At 44.5% G+C, this 20,720-nt stretch overlaps 1 long non-coding RNA gene across 1 annotated transcript in view; it reads right to left on the reverse strand.

The window, feature by feature from the left end:
* LOC135051182 (uncharacterized) overlaps nt 1-20,720 on the reverse strand; it is a 50,671-nt gene that overhangs the window by 15,081 nt on the left and 14,870 nt on the right. The window contains exon 2 of the long non-coding RNA XR_010242100.1: nt 10,984-11,053. This is a non-coding gene — a long non-coding RNA (uncharacterized LOC135051182). The remainder of the gene's footprint in view (nt 1-10,983; nt 11,054-20,720) is intronic.

The raw sequence follows: 20,720 nt of genomic DNA on the forward strand, positions 1-20,720 counted from the left end.
TTGCTGTTACGTTATACATGCTGGTTGGCATGAGTTATGTTAAAGGCCATGTTAGCCGACATGTTTCTTGTATATGGTGTGAGCTGGTGTGAATCTCGCCACAAGTTTATTAGTAAATCCTCTCTCGAATATGTACGTCTCCTCGGGCACAGTTCCTATACTGAGGTCTGGACAAGGGGCATAGGGGAGGAGCCAGTTCACACTGTTAAAAAGTCTTAAAGTGCCGAAGGCTCCTGTGGAACCGTCTATACCCCATGGTACTAAAATTGACCCCAGCATCCTCTACGGACTATGAGAAAAGGATTTACCGGTAGGTTATTAAAATCCTATATTTTTCAAGATTATTTTTTAATCCTTATTCCATTTAGCACTTGTAGCTTACTTTTTACAAATATATAAAGCATACATTTTTATAAATATAGTTTTGTTAAATTTTTTGGTTTATTCAAAGGTGTGATCTTATGTTGTACAGTGTTTGTATCTATTCTGAGATAACTTTTATATGGGCACTTCAGCCAGCGTAAAAGGTAAACAGAGCAGTGTTTTAGAAGAAGTACTGTAGGGGCATATCCTATTTGGTGTGAAATTATTAGCTCAAAAAATGAATGCATCCATTGCTGACATTTTCCTATTACCACAGGTATGTTCGCTCCCAATTCTCACTCTATCCAATTGAAGGAATGGGTGAGATAATTTTAAATTTTTAAAAATAATTGGAAAAATTGGAAATCAGCTTGTAGATGCAAAAAGAAATAAGAAAATGTGTAATAGTTAGAGATTTGCAGCAGGCATTTTTCGTGTTTTGTGTTATGGTTTTGGATTCGGTTCCGCCGCCGTGTTTTGGATTCGGGCGCGTTATGGTAAAACCACCCTTTCGGATTTTTGTCGGATTCAGATGCGTTTTGGATTCAGGTGTTTTTTTAAAAAAAACCTCAAAAACAGCTTAAATCATAGAATTTGGGGGTAATTTTGATCCTATAGTATTAATAACCTCAATAACCATAATTTCCACTCATTTCCAGTCTATTCTGAACACCTCACACCTCACAATATTATTTTTAGTCCTACAATTTGCACCAAGGTCACTGGATGACTAAGCTAAGCGACTCAATTGGGCGGCACAAACACCTGGCCCATCTAGGAGTGGCACTGCAGTGTCAGACAGGATAGCACTTAAAACAAATAGTCCCCAAACCTCACATGATGCAAAGATAAATAAAAAAAAAGAGGTGCAAGATGGAATTGTCCTTTGGCCCTCCCACCCACCCTTATGTTGTATAAACAGGACATGCACACTTTAAGAAACCAATCATTTCAGCGACAGGGTCTGCCACATGACTGTGGCTGAAATGACTTGTTTGTTTGGGCCCCCACCAAAAAAGAAGCAATCAATCTCTCCTTGCACACATTGGGTCAACAAAGGCAAGATGTCCACCTCACCCTACAGCAGCAAGAGGCAGCACAAGACACTGTACTAGTATTACTAATGTAGTATTACTGAGCACCACAAGACAATGAGCAGTGATACTGAGCACTGCTGATACTGAGCACTGACGATACTACGGAGAACTGACACTAAGCAGCATGATTAGCACAAGACACTGTACTAGTATTACTAATGTAGTATTACTGAGCACCAAAAGACAATGAGCAGTGATACTGAGCACTGCTGATACTGAGCACTGCTGATACTGAGCGTTGATGATACTACGGAGAACTGACACTGAGCAGCACGATTAGCACAAGACACTGTACTAGTATTACTAATGTAGTATTACTGAGCACCACAAGACAATGAGCAGTGATACGGAGCACTGATGATACTGAGCACTGCTGATACTGAGCACTGATGATACTGAGCACTGCTGATAGTACGGAGAACTGACACTTACCAGCACGATGCAGCACAAGACACTGTGTATTAGTGAGCAGCACAAAAGCACTCTGGCATTGTCACCCCCCAGATACCACTGTGACTGGAATGATGATGAACGATACACAGTCACAGAACACTACTACCACAGCACCCTACAGCAGCAAGATGCAGCACAAGAGAGACACTGTACTAGTATTACTGAGCAGCACAAAAGCACTCTGTAATTGTCACCCCCCCAGATACCACTGTGACTGGAATGATGATGACCGATGCAGTCACAGGACACTACTACCAGAGCACCCTACAGCAGCAAGATGCAGCACAAGAGAGACACTGTACTAGTATTACTGAGCAGCAATAATCACTGATACTGAGCACTGATACTGAGATTTGCCACTGAAAGAACGTAGCCATGTCCTCTCTGTACCCTCTACAATGCACGAGTAAAAATGGCGTCGACGCGCGTCTCTTTTTATGGAATCCGAATCTCGCGAGAATCCGACAGCGGGATGATGACGTTTTGCCTCGTTTGGGTTTTCCGAGTAAGGCGGGAACAACCGAGCCTGGCTCGGACCCGTGTTTGACACGTGAAGTTCGGTAGGGTTTGGTTCTCAGAGAACCGAACCCGCTCATCTCTAGTAATAGCATATATGTCAATTGCTGTTCAAAGAAAAATATTTTCAGTTTTAAAAATGTTTTAAATGGCTGATTTGTGCTGTCTTAAATGTAAAAAAAATAATATAAAAATAAACTTTTCTTTAAAATAAAAAGCTAAAAAGTTGAAGGAAGTTGATTTGGGGGTAATTTGAGGCTACTAAGGATATTTGAGGATATTACAGAAAAAAAAACCTGTCTGACATCTTTAATACGGTGTTCTGCACCTTGTAGAATAATACGCCAAAAATGACATGTAATTATTATACCAAGTACTGTAGACTACTATAACTGAAAATTTACAATAAATGTATTTCTTTGTAGTGGGGAGTGAGTTTCCAGGGGCTCTGAACCAACTCCCAACATTTCTACCTTAAAATAATGATTTTTCCGAAACTTGCACCTGTTCCATTTTCTATAGAAATTACCGTGGCTACATTTCTAAATACCAAAAAACTTAGTGTCTACCTGACATTTTGCATGCTGCCTATACAAAAAACAAATTCTTTGAATCGAATATGCCCCTTAAATTGGATATGGGTGGTCATTCCGAATTGTTCACTCGTTGCCGATTTTCGCTATGCTGCGATTTGTTGCTAAATGCGCATGCGCATGGTACGCAGTGCGCATGCGCTTAGTTATTTAACTAAAAACTTAGCAGTTTTGCTGTTGTTCGTGCGGCGCTTTTCAGTCGCACTGCTGATCGGTGAGTGATTGACAGGAATGGGACGTTTCTGGGTGGTAACAGCGTTTTCCGGGAGTGTGCTAAAAAACGCAGGCATGTCAGGCAAAAACGCAGGAGTGTCTGGAGAAACGGGGGAGTGGCTGACCGAAAGCAGGGCGTGTTTGTGATGTCAAACCAGGAACTAAATGGACTGAGGTGATCGCAATCTAGGAGTAGGTCTGGAGCTACTCAGAAACTGCTTGAAAATTTTTAGTAGCAGTTCTGCTAATCTTTCGTTCACTATTCTGCTAAGCTAAGATATACTCCCAGAGGGCGGCGGCCTAGCGTTTGCAATGCTGCTAAAAGCAGCTAGCGAGCGAACAACTCAGAATGACCACCATAGGTTGTACTTTGCACTTTGTAATTTTGCAGGACAACTGAAGCTTCGTAGATATAACATCCTGTGGGAACCGGATGGAGCTCAGGTTCACACTATAACGTGATAAATCACAAGCTTGTGTTATAGTACATTGTTGGTATCATACCAGCTGCTTGTGACTTGTATGTCATGTTTATCTTAAATAGCTAAGAAAAGAATAACTCTCACCTCTACAATATAAAAAGCTGAAATAATGAACATTTAGCACTCTTGGAGAAAAAGCTTGTGCTAACTTCATAAGGACAGAAGGTGAGTATGGCTCATATTCTTACTGATCTTTGTATTTCATATATTGTGAAATTGTTTATTCCTCTATAATTATTTATGTAATTGATTTTGCAATGTTATTAGCACAGAAATAACTACATGTAGGGGGTCAATCCGAGTTGATCGCTTGCTAGCAACTTTTTGCAGCGCTGCGATCAGGTTAATTCTTGGCAAAACTGTGCATGCGTATGCACCGCATTGCGCAGGTGCGTAGTACGGGTACAAAGAGGATCGGTGCTGGGCGATGGATTTAACAAAGAATCCATTCGCTCAGCCAATCGCAAGGTGATTGACAGAAAGAGGGTGTTTGTGGGTGTCAACTGACCGTTTTCTGGGAGTGTTTGCAAAAATGCAGGCGTGTCCAAGTGTTTGCAGGGCGGGTGTCTGACGTCAATTTCCGAGACCAAAAAGACTGAAGCGATCGCAGTGGCTGAGTAAGTACAGAGCTACTCAGAAACTGCAGAAAACTTTTTGTGCCGTCGCAGGTAGTTGAAAGTGGCAAAAAGATGCTGGGGTTTAAAGACTGGGAAGTTTGTTAACTATGACATGCACAAGAATCAAAGTGTGGTTTCTGCGCTGACCAGTAAACTGCAGCCACACAGTTTAAAGGAGAACACCTATAAATCTCCACAGGACACTAATGCAAAAAATAAATAAAACTGTGTGTAGGCACTGTTCACTTGCAGTATACTGTTCTTAAAGCCTTCAATTTTCATGAGTGGTATACCAGGAAACATACCCTCTTTCTAAAGATACCCTTATGTGAACACGTGACAGAATTAATATGTAAGTGATCATATGTTATGAAGTTATCCCGTTTTATTATATATTGAAGAAATTATATCAGGGGTTAAAGTGATCTTGTTTGGCCTGCGGGTGAGAACCCTAATGTAAGTTCTTAATTAACAGGGTGTGTTTCCTGGTGTACCACTCACGAATATTGAAAGATTTAAAAACAGTATACTGCAAGCAAACAGCACCTACACACAGTTTTATTTCTTTAAATATGAGAGTTTGTAGAAGGAAATGACAGCACTGTAGGATGAGAGCATAAATTTGAAGTGAAAGAAGTCTGCCTTAAAGTGTGATTTCCTCCACTGTCACTTGGTGGTTCGTTAACATTTTTGAAGTTCTCTAGTACATTTGCAGTGCCAGGATTGAGGTTTGATATGCGAGGGATAATAGTGGTTGCTGGAGCAACTGAGTCAACAGCAGAAGTAAGGGTGGCATTGTAAAGGGAAGTGACTTGTTCATGGCATGAAAGAGAGAGGGCATAGTAGAGAGACAGTGTCACTAACCTCAATGTTACAATTAACGATGGTAGCCTTAGGAGGTATAGGGGGTCATTCTGACCCGATCGCACGCTGCTATTTATCGCAGCGGTGCGATTGGGTCAGAACTGCTCATACGCCAGCGCCGCAGTGCGCCGGCGCATGCCAGATGGCCGAAGGCCTCTGTCTGAGGTGGTCGCTGGGCGGGGGGGGGGGGCAGAATGACGGCAGATGGCCGAACGCCTCTGTCTGAGGTGGTCGCTGGGCGGGGGGGGGCAGAATGACGGCATTTGGCCGCCGTTTCCAGTACGCGGTCCGGCCAGCGCAGACATGGCCGGACCGAATGGGGGGTGGGCCGCAGCGGCTGCATGGCGTCACAAGCAGCCGCTGCGGGCCAGGGAGCAATGAGTAGCTCCCGGCCAGCACACAAAAGCTGTGCTGGTCGGGAGCTACTCTTGAAGTGCAAAGGCATCGCTGCTGTGCGATGCCTTTGCGCTTTTGTGGGGGGGGGGGGAACGGCAGTGACATGCGAGGTGGGATAGCCCTGTGCTGGATGTCCCCCCGCATGTCAGTGTGATGATCGTAGCTGTGCTAAATTTAGCACAGCTACGATCATCTCGGAATGACCCCCATAGATGGAGAAACAGAGAAGGATAAGTTAAAAGAAAGGAGGCAATGGTCAGAGAGGGGGAATGGGGAGTAGGAGTAATCAGAAGTATCACAATAATGAGTGAAGTCCAGATCAAGTGAGTGCCCACTCACATGTGTGGGTGAGGAGGTCGAGAGACCAGGTGATGGTGTAAGTTTAAGGAGTTTAGAGGCTGAGGATTCATTGGGGATATTGAGTATGATGTTGAAATCACATACGATATGGAGAGAAGATGTGAAGACAGGAAGCGAGGGAGTTAGGAAGTTAAGTTATCAAGGAATTTGTAGGAAATGCCAGGGGGATGATAAATGAACATGTGAACGTGTTGGAAGAAGTATATAATATGGACCTCAAATGTAGAGAATATAAGAAATTGTTCAGAGGGAATAAGTTGGTAGGAGTAACCCATGAACTGGAGGGTACAGTGTGTGAGAATGTGAGGCCTCCAGAGGAGATAGCAGTAGGAGAAGTGGTGTCAGAGGTTGTAATACAGTTTCAGTAATGGCTAGGAGATTCAGGTAGTTGAAATTGAAAAAGGTCATGGATGGGGACCAGTTTATTACGGACAGATCTGACATTTCAGGTGGCACAGGAGAGTGGCAGATAAGTGAATGAAATGATCAGGGTTGCTGTATGCATTGAGGTGAAATTAATTTGGAGGGCAGGGCTAAAGTGAGTGTAGTGATGGTGTGAGTTCCTGAGCTAGGAAGGGAACTTGGAGTATGTGGACACGGGGGGAGTTCAGCATGATTCAGGTGGACATGTATTGTAGTGACAGGGAGAGGAGGGAGAGATCAGGGATTCATAGTTGGGTAGTAGATTCATGGTGGGGGAGAGGTGAAAAGAGTGGGGTAATGAAATAGGAGGAGAGGAGAAGCCGGGGGGGGATAGGTGACAGGGGAGGAAGAGGAGGAGACTTGGAATGAATGATAGAGGAGGGAACAGTTTATAAAAGAAAGTATTATGTAGATACTGAGTGATAAGGGAGTTGAAGAAAACATGGACATAGGTCCCTATTCAGTAAGGATCGCAAATTCTGCTTTTTAGCAGAATTTGTAATCAGTCTTGCATGCTGAGGGCCACCTATCGCAGGACAAGGCCGTCCAGACTGCTGACCGCTGCCCCCTCTCTGCGACCGCGCTAAAATTGTGGCTGCACAGCAATTTCAGCGTGTTTGCAGAAATTGTGGATGCCTCCTGCCAGAACAGCATGGCTGCAATGGCATGAGGCCTGCCACCATCCTTTTGATCAGAGCGGCTGCGCGTGACGTCACGCAGCTGCTCTGATCCCACCCACACCCCTGTTTGCACCACCACGCCTCCTTTTCCCTGATGCTGCCCTGCAACGCTCCGTCTCCGCCTAGGAAATGGAGTGTCACTATCCCCCACCCACCACGTGAACACCTCTGCCTGATTGGGGGGCAGAGGCATTCGCATTTACTGCAGGGCACATGCAGTTAATACGGGCACATGTTCCTGCGTATGCACTTTCATCATCATTGATCACCAATTGCAATCCATCCTGAATGAGCTCCTTAGTGCGGATGGGGTAAATAAAGGGAGGAAAACTGGAAGAAGGAATAAAGGCAGAATGAGAGACACAGCAGTAGATTTGCTGTGATAATGAGAGTTTCTTGGAGAGATGTGAATGAATTTATCAGGGTTGCTGTAGTGTTGAGGTGACATTAATTTGGAGGGGAGGGATAAAGTGAGTGTAGTGATGTGTGAGTTCCTGAGCTAGCAAGGGAACCTGCAGGAGGTGGACACGGAGGGAGTACAGTATGATGCAGATGGATGTGAAGGGAGGTGTCAGGGAGAGGAGGGAAAGATCAGAGTTTAATGTTTAGTCCACCATTAAGCTCTGATCCCTTTGTAGTATTATGTTCTGGGAGAAGTGAAAAAAAGTGGGGTAATGGACGATGGGAAGAGAAGAAGAGGGGTGGCTGGGAGACAGATGAGAAGGAGGAGTGAAAGATAGGGGAGGGAACAGTGTTCAAAAGAAAGGATTATGTAGATAGAGTGATGAAGGCGTTAAAGAAAACATGGACATAGGGGGTCATTCAGACCCTGCTACTGTTGCGGTGTGCAGTTTGCCGGTGGCAACAAACTGCGCATGCGCATCGGCCACACAGCAGCTGCGTGGACTCACACATTGCAGTCGCATCCCCGATGGATGCAACCGCAATGTGAGCATTTTTTGGGGCAGCCACGCACCATAGCGGGGGTGGGGAAGGGCGAATGGGGGAGGGCCTGGACCGCCTTTGAGGTGGCTGTGTGACGTCACACACAGCCACTTCGATTAAATGCCCGCTGACCGCCTGATAGGGGTCAACCTTAGGTCCGATGCATTCACAATTACACATGCTGGGCAGCCTTGCCCTGTGCTGGACGACCCCCAGCATGTGCAGAGATGAATGCAGATCTGGCTGTGTATGCAGCCATCTGCGTTCATCTCTGAATATCCCTCATAGGCCCTCATTCCGAGTTGATCGCTCGCTAGCTGCTTTTAGCAGCAGTGCAAACGCTAAGCCGCCACCCTCTGGGAGTGTATCTTAGCTTAGCAGAAGTGCGACTGAAAGGTTAGCAGAGCAGTGCTGACATTTTTTCATGCAGTTTCTGAGTAGCTGCAGACCTACTCCTTCCTTGCGATCACTTCAGTCTGTTTAGATCCTGCTTTGACGTCACAAACACGCCCTGCGTTCGTCCAGACACTCCCCCGTTTCCCAAGGCACACCTGCGTTTTAACCTGACACGCCTGTGTTTTTTAGCACACTCCCTGAAAACGGCCAGTTACCACCCAGAAACACCCACTTCCTGTCAATCACTCACCGATCAACATAGCGACAGAAAAGCGTCGCTCGACCTTGTGTAAAACTGCATAATTTTGTGTGAAAGTACTTCACGCGTGCGTACTGCGGCCCGTAAGCATGCGCAGTTTTGCCATTTTTTTACCTGATCGCTGCGCTGCGAAAAACGGCAGCGAGCGATCAACTCGGAATGAGGGACTTAGTGTGGATGAGGTAAATACAGCAAGAAAAACTAGAAGAAGGAATAAAGGCTGTATGAGAAACACAGCAGTAGATTTGCAGAAATGCAGGTGAAAGTACAGTTTCGGTAAATGTGTATATCAAATGACAATAATTTAGTGTCAAGCAGAATAAAAGTGTAGATTATATTAGTGCTGAAACTGAATTTTGAAGTGTGATGTAAATGAGACTATGTGAAGTTAGGAGTGAAAGAAACAATGGTAATTCAGAGAGGACTTTTAAGTGTATAAAATAAAACTGACTTCGTTAAATATGTGCATTCAGATGTTTGTGAAAAACTCAAAGTACACATGTGGCCACCTTCATCTTATATGCGAGTGCGATTTTGCTGCGATTGCAATTATTCTCAGCAAGGTGCGTATAATCGCACCCGTGATTACTAAATGCATTTTCTATGGATCACGGATGCTGCTCTATGCACAAGCATCATGTCAAACCTGCCAGTTAAGATAGGTACATAATATACAATTATCTGGCAGATAATCTTTTAGATCTTCCTGGTTGGAATGAAAATCTGGTAATGGATTAAGGGTCATCTTAAAAGCAGTGTAGGCCACTGGGCACTGCAATGCATTGGGGCCCCTACCTATCCTACAGCAGTAGAGGTGGGGGGTCCTATCAGTGGCAGCTTTGATGTCCCTCAGCTGGAATGCACTGTTTTATCTTCCGCACAGTATGTATGATCTGGAGCAGTAATTTCTGATAATTACTCCTTTACTGCACAGATGGTGCAGGAGGGTAACACTAAACTGTAGAAGGGGGCATTGGGCTGAATGAAGGGGCACTGGTACATGACTTTCAGGGTGGTAGGGGGTGTTTAATATGTAGTAGATGGGTGGATAGTAGAGTGGGCCTAATATTCATCATTTTCTGGTGGGAGGGCAGCTTGCTTGACTGCAGATATTTCAATTTCCTAGGAATAGATTTCTTAGCTTTGCATAGGATTAAAAAAATAGAGATTTCCACCTTTGATGAGGTTCTAGGGACTTGGGGAACAGAGTTCAGGAGCCAGAGCAATCCACCAACAAAAATATAAAACTGCATCCCAGGCGTGTGGAGCTGGAGCAGGGACCAGCTGCTGGAAGGCTAATATCTCTGATTCTGGGTATATTACAGACAAGCTGCCAGTATCCACCAAATGAGGAGAGTCCCAGCTTTTGGAATATATCCTCAAAACAATTCTAAGTTAGACAGAACCTGAGATACCTGGCTGGGAGGAGCAATTAACAGGCTTGGATGAGGACCACTGCTTTGAAGTTGGATAACTCCGGATCCCCAGGGACGACTTTCAAAAATCTGGGACCCCTGGAAAGATGGGATCCTCAGATATCAGTCTAGTGCCCTTACACTCCTGGGGCCCGCGGGCAAGTGCCCCATTGAGCCCATATGAAAAGATGACTCTGAATGGATGAGACCAAATTACAATCTATCATTTGCTCCCAAACACTGGAAAACAAACAAGTACTGTCGGTCATACAAATTGGTTAAACACAAATTTAACCAACTTGGATGAATGACTATTGTTGTCCATTATACAGTGTATGGGAGCAAATGGTCGATTGTCATTTGCTCTCATCCATTACCAGATTTTCATTCCAACCAGCTAGATATAGCAGATAATCTGCCAGATATTTGTATAGTGTACCTACAGTAGCATTAAAATTTTCTCCTTCTGTTTTCTTTCTGTTTAAGGTCAGTGTAACATTATGTTTAAAATGTAAACTACACTATGGATAAATGAGCCCCAGCCTCTATAATGTTCTTTAGACAATGAAAAAAAAAAAAAAAAACATTTATGCAAGGATTACTACCAACCTCCAATGTACACTCCCACTGAATTGCCTAGCAATAAAATGCCATAAACAAACATATTAACCATCTAGGATTTAATAAAAAAGATATGCCCTCACTCAGTTTATAGTCAGGAGATAGCAAACATTCCTATTTATCTAAGAAAACACATCATCATAAGCATAGACATTCTAGTGCAAAAAACTGTTTCCTTATGCGTATGGCAATCCTCTAATCGTTTATCATCCAATTACCTAGAAAAATTTCAGTGCAAATAAAAATATATAATCTGCAATTACAGTATGTTCTAAATATGATTACCTTACCGAGCAATGTAATATGCAGCACATCAGGAGAAATAGTCTGCAGAAATTCCAGGTTTCAAATTCCTATTACCTGTTATGAAAAGGAGGAAGGAAGACTCAAATCACAAATGATATCAGTTGAAGATATAAATAAGATATAACTAATAATGTCAGAGTGACATCAAAATTATGTTTAAAATTTTAACTACATTTTGGAAGTATAAGCTTCTTGTAGGATGATCTGAGAAACTTTCCCCTTGGAACACAGCTTCTAAATGCAAAATTTTTTTTTTATCATATATCTAAATTAAGAATGAAAAAATGATATTTCCTTATTCTGGGAAATGGTGGTCCAGCATGTAGCTGTCCTTCAGGGTTGAGCGAAAGAGATGAGTCTTGCAAGATTACCATATCTTAAGGTGGGTACACACTAATAGATATATCTGCAGATCAATTGATCTGCAGATATATCTATGGATGGATCAGGCATTGTGTTGAGCATACACACTGCCCGATCCGTCGGGGACTGACGTCATGAACTGGGCGGGCGTGAACACACGCCCGCCCAGTTCAGCTGTCAATCACCTCCGGCCGCCGCAGCATGTGTACGGGCGGTCGGCCGACCGCCCCGTACACACATAGCGACGCGCAAATATATCGGTGGATATATTGGCCGTTGGCTGTGCTGCGCGGCCGACGCGATACTTCTGTGAAGACGGAGTTCACAGATGTATCGGCTGTACACACTTGCCGACGGTCCCGCGATATATCGGCCGTTCAAGAGAACGGCCAATATATCGACCAGTGTGTACAGGCCTTTAGACTCAGAGCTCCACGGCAGCAGACAGGCAGTGTGACAGCTCATCTGATTGGCTGTCTGCCACAGGCCTGTTACTGCTACAACCTGCACTGATGAATGACTTCCGTTGATTACCTCCTCCCCCACTACACAACACAGAGTGCACTGAAACAAATTATAATCTCCTCTCAGTGATGGTGCTCTGAGTGGTGACACCTGCAGTGAAATCATTTTCCACATGTTGTGTATGGCTGATCTAAACGTTACTTTTTGTCTGAAGCTTCACCATTTTCCTGGTATCAGTTGTATCCAGTTCCCTATTTACACATACAGTAGCTCCCACCTATGTGACATAAAAATTATTTTATGAGGCTTGAATTAAATAATGTATCTAGCTCTCCATGTTAATGGGCCTAATTCAGATCTGATTGCAGCAGTACATTTGTTAGCTAATAGCAAAACCATGTACACTGCAGAGTGGGCAGAAATAACATGTGCAGAGAGAGTTAGATTTGGGTGTGGTGTGTTGAAACTGAAATCTAAATTGCAGTGTAGAAATAAAGCAGCCAGTATTTACCCTGCACAGAAACAATATAACCCACCCAAATCTAACTCTCTCTGCACATATTACAGTTGCCTCCCCTGCATAGGTGCCGATTTATGTTTTTGCTGGTGGGTGCTCGGCGGGAGCGGGAATGAACGGACGGCCATGGCAGTGACTAATGCCCATTACACATTATGCAACACACAGTAATGCCCATTACACATTATGCAACACACATTAATGCCTTTTACACATTATGCGACACACAGTAATGCCTTTTACACATTATGCCACACACCGTGATGCCCATTACACAATATGCCACACACTGTAACGTCAATTACATATTATGCCACACATAGTTATGGCTCCGACACCATTTGATGCCCCCCACACAATACTGTCCCTTACAAATGATGCCACACAGTAAGGCTTCTAATTACTTTTAAATTACCTGCCTGTTGTAAGGGGTTTCATGCTCTGAGTTCCATGCTCACCGGGGTCTTTTGCTCTTTGCCATGGGTCTTCAGCACATTGCCAGGGGTTTCATGCGCGTTGGCAGGGGTCTCCTGCGCATTGCCAGGGGTTTCATGCGCGTTGTCAGGGGTCTCCTGCGCATTGCCAGGGGTTTCATGTGCGTTGCCAGGGGTTTCATATGCACTGCCAGGGGCCTAATGCATGTTTCCACGGATCTCCTGCACATTACCATCAAAGTATGGGAGGGTGGGTGCGGGCGGGCATCACTCAGTATACTGTACTGCTAGTATGCTGCTAGCACAGGGGCAAATGCAGGATTTTACTGGGGGGGTTTCCATATATGATTGTTAGGAGTAAATGAAGGTTTTGTAGGGGAGGGGTGGTGGGTGAGTTTCATAAATGTTACATAGAACACATACATGTATACACTGAAACTCACACATACATGTTCATAAACATAGAACACATACAAACATACAAAGACAAACATATAACACACACAAACACATAGTAAACACACACTTACATATACACACACATAGAACACAAACACACATACAAAGTAAACACACACACAAAGACACATAAATAACACATACACGCAAACACATAGAACACACACACATAGAGCACAGACTCACCTACATATACACACATATAGCACATAAATACACACATACATACACAAATACATACAAACACATACAGTATAACCAAACTTATATATGAGATGCCCTGCTGGTGCTGTAGCCAGGCAAGGTGTGCTACCGCCTGGCTTGCAGGAGCTCACAAACATTTGGGCTCTGCCCCCCCTGCATGCGCTAAGACCCCGCAGCCCCCACAGTGGATTGAGAAGCACTGAGGGCTATGGAAGGGTTTCCATACATTGCAGGTTAAAAAACCTTAAAATGACTGCCACCGGGGAGACAAGCGCTAGAGGTCAAATGGGACCTTTAGCAATCGTCTCCTCCTTGGTGGCAGCCATTTTTGGTGGGTATTTTTACACTGCAATGTATGGAAGCCCTTCCGCAGCCCCCAGCGCGTCTCAATCCACTGCGGAGGCTAACTTTACTGGGTGGCTGGTTCCGTGGTTACTCCTCGATGTCTGTGGGTGCTCGGACCCGGGAGCACCCATGGAATCTGTGCCTATGCTCCCCTGCAGTGCACATGGTTTTTGTCCATTAGCTAACAATTTTCCTGCTGTGATCAGATCTGAATTAGGCCCAATGTGTATCACTAACACTGGCCAGGTACTTTGATGGTGGGAAATAAAGAGGATTATGCAGTAAAACCCACTGCATATTAAAAATCTTATGATAGAAGTAAGATGGTGCATGCAGACAAGGTGTTTCTAGACAGTGTATGTAAGTACTGGTTTCTGTTCATATTTTCTACGTATGTACACAAAATAAATAGTGCACCAAAGGATATACTGTATCATTAACTTAACATATATAATGAAATAGTTTGTCAAATATGTATACCAGTGGCAGCTGCTTTCACTAGGCTGCAGCTCCGCCACACATTACTCAGCACATATAAACATACATGCGATGTATCTAATATATGTGCTGGCTGCCTTACCCAGGGATCAATAGCTACCACTGTGTGTAATACTGACCTGCCAGCTGCTGAAGGATAGGAGACATCATTCTGGTTTTCTGTCATCTTCTATAAGCCCACTCATTGACTTCCTTTGGCTCACAGGAGTCTGGGGCGGGCTTATAGAAGATGATAGACAAGCAAAGTAATGTCCCCATGATTCGATAGCCAGCAGGTTAGTGTTACACACAGCGGCAGCTGACGATCCCTGGGTAAGGCAGACAGCACATATATTACATACAACATCACATGTACAGTATGTTTATATATGCTGAACAGCTCTCTCCTCCAAGGTGTGGCTGCCGATAAAAGCACAGGGGCTTCAATAACCCCTGATATCTACATGTACACAGTAATTGTCATGTATCTCATTAAACAGATTCTTAGAATCCCAAGATGATGCCCAAATTGGTAATACTGGTGACAGCTGTGGCCCTTGCCTGCCTTGTACAACTCGGGAAAGCAGAAAAGTAAGTTGGCAAAATTTCTGAACAACGTTTCCTATTCATTTATATACATTATGTTAATTTCAATTTTAACTCAGTTAATTTTGTTGATAACATGCTACTACTTATTGCATAACTATTGTTATTTTAGTCATATATTATGACTAATAGTATGTGATACTTTAAATTTCTCTTCGTGAAATTAACTAAAAGTTTTAGCATTGCAAGTGGTTATTGACAGCAACTAATATGTACAGCACACCTTTTAGGTGTCAGTGTCACACAATCAGCAAGCTTCCATTTATATTTTGGCATAAACAGAATATTATGAATTTACTTAAAGGAATGAATTTGACTTAAAGAGCATAGTCATCCTTCAATATTGAGTTTAGGTTTTTAGGTAACATTTCAAGTATGCACTGGAAAATAAAATAAGGGAGCATGAAATGGGTTAAAAAAAATGGGATGGAAGGGAAATAACAAAATTTAAAACATCAGAATTTACCCCTCAGATTCACAGAGGATGTAATGAGGGGCAATAGGCCTGATTGTTAGTTGAAAGTAAATAAAAAAGAGAAAGTACGGTAACTAATTTTTTGTTGAGTCTGGGTACAGTTGTGACTATGTATTCTACTTCTGTGCTAGTAGGATGGCTAATGTCAATGATTGTACAGATACAGTATGTCCTTTCCGATTGTTGCTGCATAATGTGCGTTATGCAGCAAGCAAGTCCTGGTCTATAGAAATTATTTATGCATGGACCAAATAAATGTTTGTGATGAGTTAACATGTTGAAAATTCATAGTACATTGGTTCCAATTTTTTTCTTCATAAAATGCCCCTTTACCTCTTTGACTGTTACCTATTACTATGTGACCAAGGAATATAACACAAAAAGGTAGTCATTAATTAACATTATTTGAAATCCAATCACCCCCCTTAGTAATCCTATCACCCGAGGAAGCAGTAGCGCTCACTTTGGGAACCAGTTTCATCTAATATTTATAGAAAGGATAGTACAGTATTTGTATACTAATGGTGCAAACACACTTTGAGATTTGCTCCAAGAGCGATATCGCATAGTGTTTCCCCTCATGGCCAGGGCAGCCGATATAGGGGGTAATTCCAAGTTGATCACAGCAGGAAATTTTTTAGCAGTTGGGCAAAACCATGTGCACTGCAGGGCAGGCAGATGTAACATGTGCAGAGAGAGTTAGATTTGGGTGGGGTGTGTTCAATCTGCAATCTAATTTGCAGTGTAAAATAAAGCAGCTAGTATTTACCCTGCACATAAACAATATAACTCACCCAAATCTAACTCTCTCTGCACATGTTACATCTGCCTCCACTGCAGTGCACATGGTTTTGCCTAACTGCTAAAAAATTTCCTGCTGCGATCAACTTGGAATTACCCCCATAGTGCATACACAGTACACACTGTACGATATCGCACAGTGGCATCATGCTGTGGCCGTGGCCGATAGTCCAAACTGAGCTGCATGTACAGGCGACACAGGGGTATGATAACCATGAGCGGTACCACGCGTCATTCACCGTTTGCAGCATACACACTGGACAATTTTGGAAACAATGGGCCTAATTCTGAGTTGATTGCAGCAGCAATTTTGTTAGCAGTTGGGCAAAACCATGTGCAGTGCAGGGGAGGCAGATATAACATGTGCAGAGAGACTTAGATTTGAGTGGGTTATATTGTTTCTGTGCAAGGTAAATACTGGCTGCTTTATTTTTACACTGCAATTTAGATTGCAGATTGAACACACCACACCCAAATCTAAGGGTGTGTACACACGGCGAGATAAATCTGTGAGATTTTGACTATGTAGTCAAAATCTTATGAAAAGTTAGTGCATATCTCATGGTGCTAGGCAGCTTGCGAGACAGATTCGATCCCGATGCGCGCTCCCGTGGGGTCGGTATCGTAAGGCTAGATAGACTGTGCAGGTAAGTCAATCTTGACTATCTAGTGTACAATCTAGTACAAAGTATAGTCAAAATTGGCACTTAGTCAAAATCGTACATAGACAAAATCTCAAGCACAGATATTCAAAATCTGTACAATCTGTGCTATCTGGGCTCTGGGGGAGTTCAAGGGAAATCACATAGTCAAAATTGAACATAGCAGGGATCTCACCGTGTGTACACACCCTAACTCTCTCTGCACATGTTATATCTGCCTCCCCTGCAGTGCACATGGGCCCTCATTCCGAGTTGTTCGCTTGCTAGCTGCTTTTAGCAGCATTGCACACGCTAAGCCGCCGCCCTCTGGGAGTGTATCTTAGCTTAGCAGAATTGCGAACGAAAGATTTGCAGAATTGCGAATAGAAATTTCTTAGCAATTTCTGAGTAGCTCCAGACTTACTCAGCCATTGTGAACAGTTCAGTCAGTTTCGTTCCTGGTTTGACGTCACAAACACAGCCAGCGTTCGCCCAGACACTCCCCCGTTTCTTCAGACACTCCCGCGTTTTTCCCAGAAACGCCAGCGTTTTTCGCACACGCCCAGAAAACGGCCAGTTTCCGCCCAGAAACACCCACTTCCTGTCAATCACACTCCGATCACCAGAACGATGAAAAATCCTCGTTATGCCGTGAGTAAAATACCTAACTTTTGTGTAAAATAACTAACCGCATGCGCTCTGCGAACATTGCGCATGCGCAGTAAGCGACTAATCGCAATATAGCGAAAATCGGCAACGAGCTAACAACTCGGAATGACCCCCATGGTTTTGCCCAACTGCTAACAAAGTTCCTGCTGCGATCAACTCAGAATTACCCCCATTATCTCTCAGGAGGGTAAAATTTAGCAAGGTTGTTTACAATATCGCCATGTGTGCATGCATCTTTAGTTTCTCCTTTCTCCTTATGTTATGGAATGTAAAGTAGTTTATTATTCCGTTCAAAATATCTGCAGAAATATGTGTTTTTTGTTGGTGTAAAAAACCTTTGTGGGGGCATCTGTATACCTGGCACTGTGAGGGGCATTTGTATACCTGGCACTGTGGGGGTATTTGTATACCTGGCACTGTGGGGGCATTTATATACCTGGCACTGTGGGGGCATCTGTATACCTGGCACTGTGAGGGGCATTTGTATACCTGGCACTGTGGGGGCATTTGTATAACTGGCACTGTGGGGGCATTTGTATAACTGGCACTGTGTGGGCATCTGTATGCCTGGCACTGTGAGGGGCATTTGTATGCCTGGCACTGTGGGGGCATCTGTATACCTGGCACTGTGGGGGCATCTGTATACCTGGCACTGTGAGGGGCATTTGTATACCTGGCACTGTGGGGGCAATTGTGGATCTGGCACTGCACTATTGGGGGCATATGTGTATCACGTCCCATTTTAACTGGCCACACCCATTTTTTTGGCGCGCGCGGGGGCAGACTTGTATGGCCCCCGAAGGATTTTATAAATATCCAAATGGCCCTTGGTAGAAAAAAGGTTCCCCACCCCTGATCTAGAGCTATGTAAAAACACACTAGAAGCAGACAGTGCAGGTAACTACAGTATCCCTATATTATACAGGCTATATACAGTATGAGAGCACCGAGTGTGGTTATGGTTGTGACCACAGTCTGGGCTTACAGGGCAGATACCAGGATGTCTCTCACAGAGGAGACATGCTGAGCCATATAGTGCTACTCATCCTGTGTTACCTCTCTATTGGTCCTCTTGCTGGTGTGTTCTGACTGTATTCAGGGTATGAAAGTGACCCAGCCCCCACCCACTATTTACTCCCTCACACAAACATGCACAGTATGCGCTCAGCTCTCCCCTCTGGTTACCTGCTCCCAAGAGCCACCTCTTGCTCCTTTTCTCAGTCATGTGCACCGTCCGCTGACATTCCATCAGTAGCAGCACAAAACATACAGAGATCACCTGGGCTGATAGCGCTGTCAGAGGTGACCCTAACCAATTTGATGCCCTATGCAAAATTTTGGCTGCTGCCCCCTAGCCCTGCCGATACTTCCGCCTCTGACCCAGCTCCCCCTCCGTGACGTCACACAGTAGTATCCGTTATTCACACTACACCACACCATATCACTCTTTAGTCACATTACACCGCAACCTATACATTTCCTTACTGACATTTCACCACACCATATTGCTCCTTATTCACATTACACCACACTGTATAAATCTCCTTACTCACATTACACCACACCGTATTGCTCCTTATTCACATTACACCACACCATATCTCTACATACTCACATTACACACCTGTATTGCCCACACAGTAGTAGTAGTGTCCCGTACACATATTGCCCACACAGTAGTAATAATGCCCTGTACACATATTACCCACACAGTAGTAACACCCCATACACAATATGCAGCATTGCCACTGTGCCCAGAGCCGGCCCTAACCAATATGATGCCCTAGGCAAGATTTGGGCTGGTGCCCCCTAGCACCGCCGCTAGTTCTGCAGGAGATGCCTGGCATGAGTCAGCTGGCAGCTCTGCTAACGTTGGGCGCCTTTTGTTTATGAAAATGCATCATATTATTTGCATTACTATGTGGCTTCTGCTGATTAAAATTATATGTTGCATGCCTATATTCTGTGTGCGACTGTGGCTGTATCTGCATACGAAATGCTATGTTGCAGTGATTTCCATGAATACACTGCAACATAGCATTTCGTATGCAGATACATCCGCAGTCACACACAGAATATAGGCATGCCACATATCATTTTAATCAGCAGAAGCTGCTGGTGCCCCTAAGCATACCAAATGCCCTAGGCATTTGCCTAGTTTGCCTATGCCTAAGGCCGGCTCTGACTGTGCCATACAGTAGTGGGGTCAGTTCCCTGTCACTGCCTCCCTCTCCCTCTCTATCAAATCATACACAGCAGCAGCACTCACCTGGTGTGTCTGCTGTCACAGCTTCTCACTCCGCAGTGTGTACTGTGGAAATGATAGAAGCGGGGGAGGCTGCCACAGCTTCTAGGCGAGTGCAGGGAAGTATCCGGGAGCAGAAGGGCCTCACTGAAGAGCCGGACTGACTAGGGAGCAGGCGCCCATCATTGTCTGCACCACGTTTTACGGGCAGCCCTGCTCCCCAAAGTTAACATCGGTCATGGTTATTAGAGCCGCGACAGTCCTAGCATCTGCCGCCTCTTATGACATGGAAGTGCAGTGCTGGTCTCAGTGCGGCCGACTCTGTCACCTGCCCACATGTCTGATCGGAGCACGGCAGCTGGCCTAGTATTGGGGGACGTGCGGCCACTGATGGGACAAAGGGACCAGCCAATCAGAAACTGTCCTGGTGTCCCGGCATTCCAATCCGCCCAGGGCCGTCTTAACAGCAGTGTGGGCCCCTGGGCACAGCAATGCATTGGGCCCCCTACCCATCCTCCAGCGGTAGGGGTGGGGTGTGCTATCAGTGGCAGCTTTGATGTCCCACGGGCGGTAGGGGGTGTTCTATCTTCCGCTCAGCATGTAGGACCTGGAGCAGTAATTTCTGCTAATTACTCCTTTACTGCACAGATGGGACTAAACTGTAGAGGGGCCATTGGGCTGAATAAAAAAGCCCTGGTACATGACTTCCGGGGTGGTAGGGGGTGTTTAATACATAGGGGAGGGGTGGATAATGGAGTGGGCTTAATATTCATCATTTTCTGGTGGGAGGGCAGCTTGCCTGACTGCAGATATCTCAAGTTCCTGAAAATATATTTCTTAGCTTTGAATTGAATAAAAAACAAGAGATTCCCACCTTTTAGAAGGTTCTGGGAACTTGGGGATCAGAGGTCAGGAGCCAGAGCAATCCTCCAATGAATATATAAAACTGTATACCAGGCGTGTGGAGCTGGAGCAGGGACCAGCTGCTGGAAGGCTGATATCTCTGGTTCTGGGCACAGT

Source organism: Pseudophryne corroboree, chromosome 2, assembly GCF_028390025.1.
Source record: "Pseudophryne corroboree isolate aPseCor3 chromosome 2, aPseCor3.hap2, whole genome shotgun sequence".
NCBI lineage: Eukaryota > Metazoa > Chordata > Amphibia > Anura > Myobatrachidae > Pseudophryne > Pseudophryne corroboree.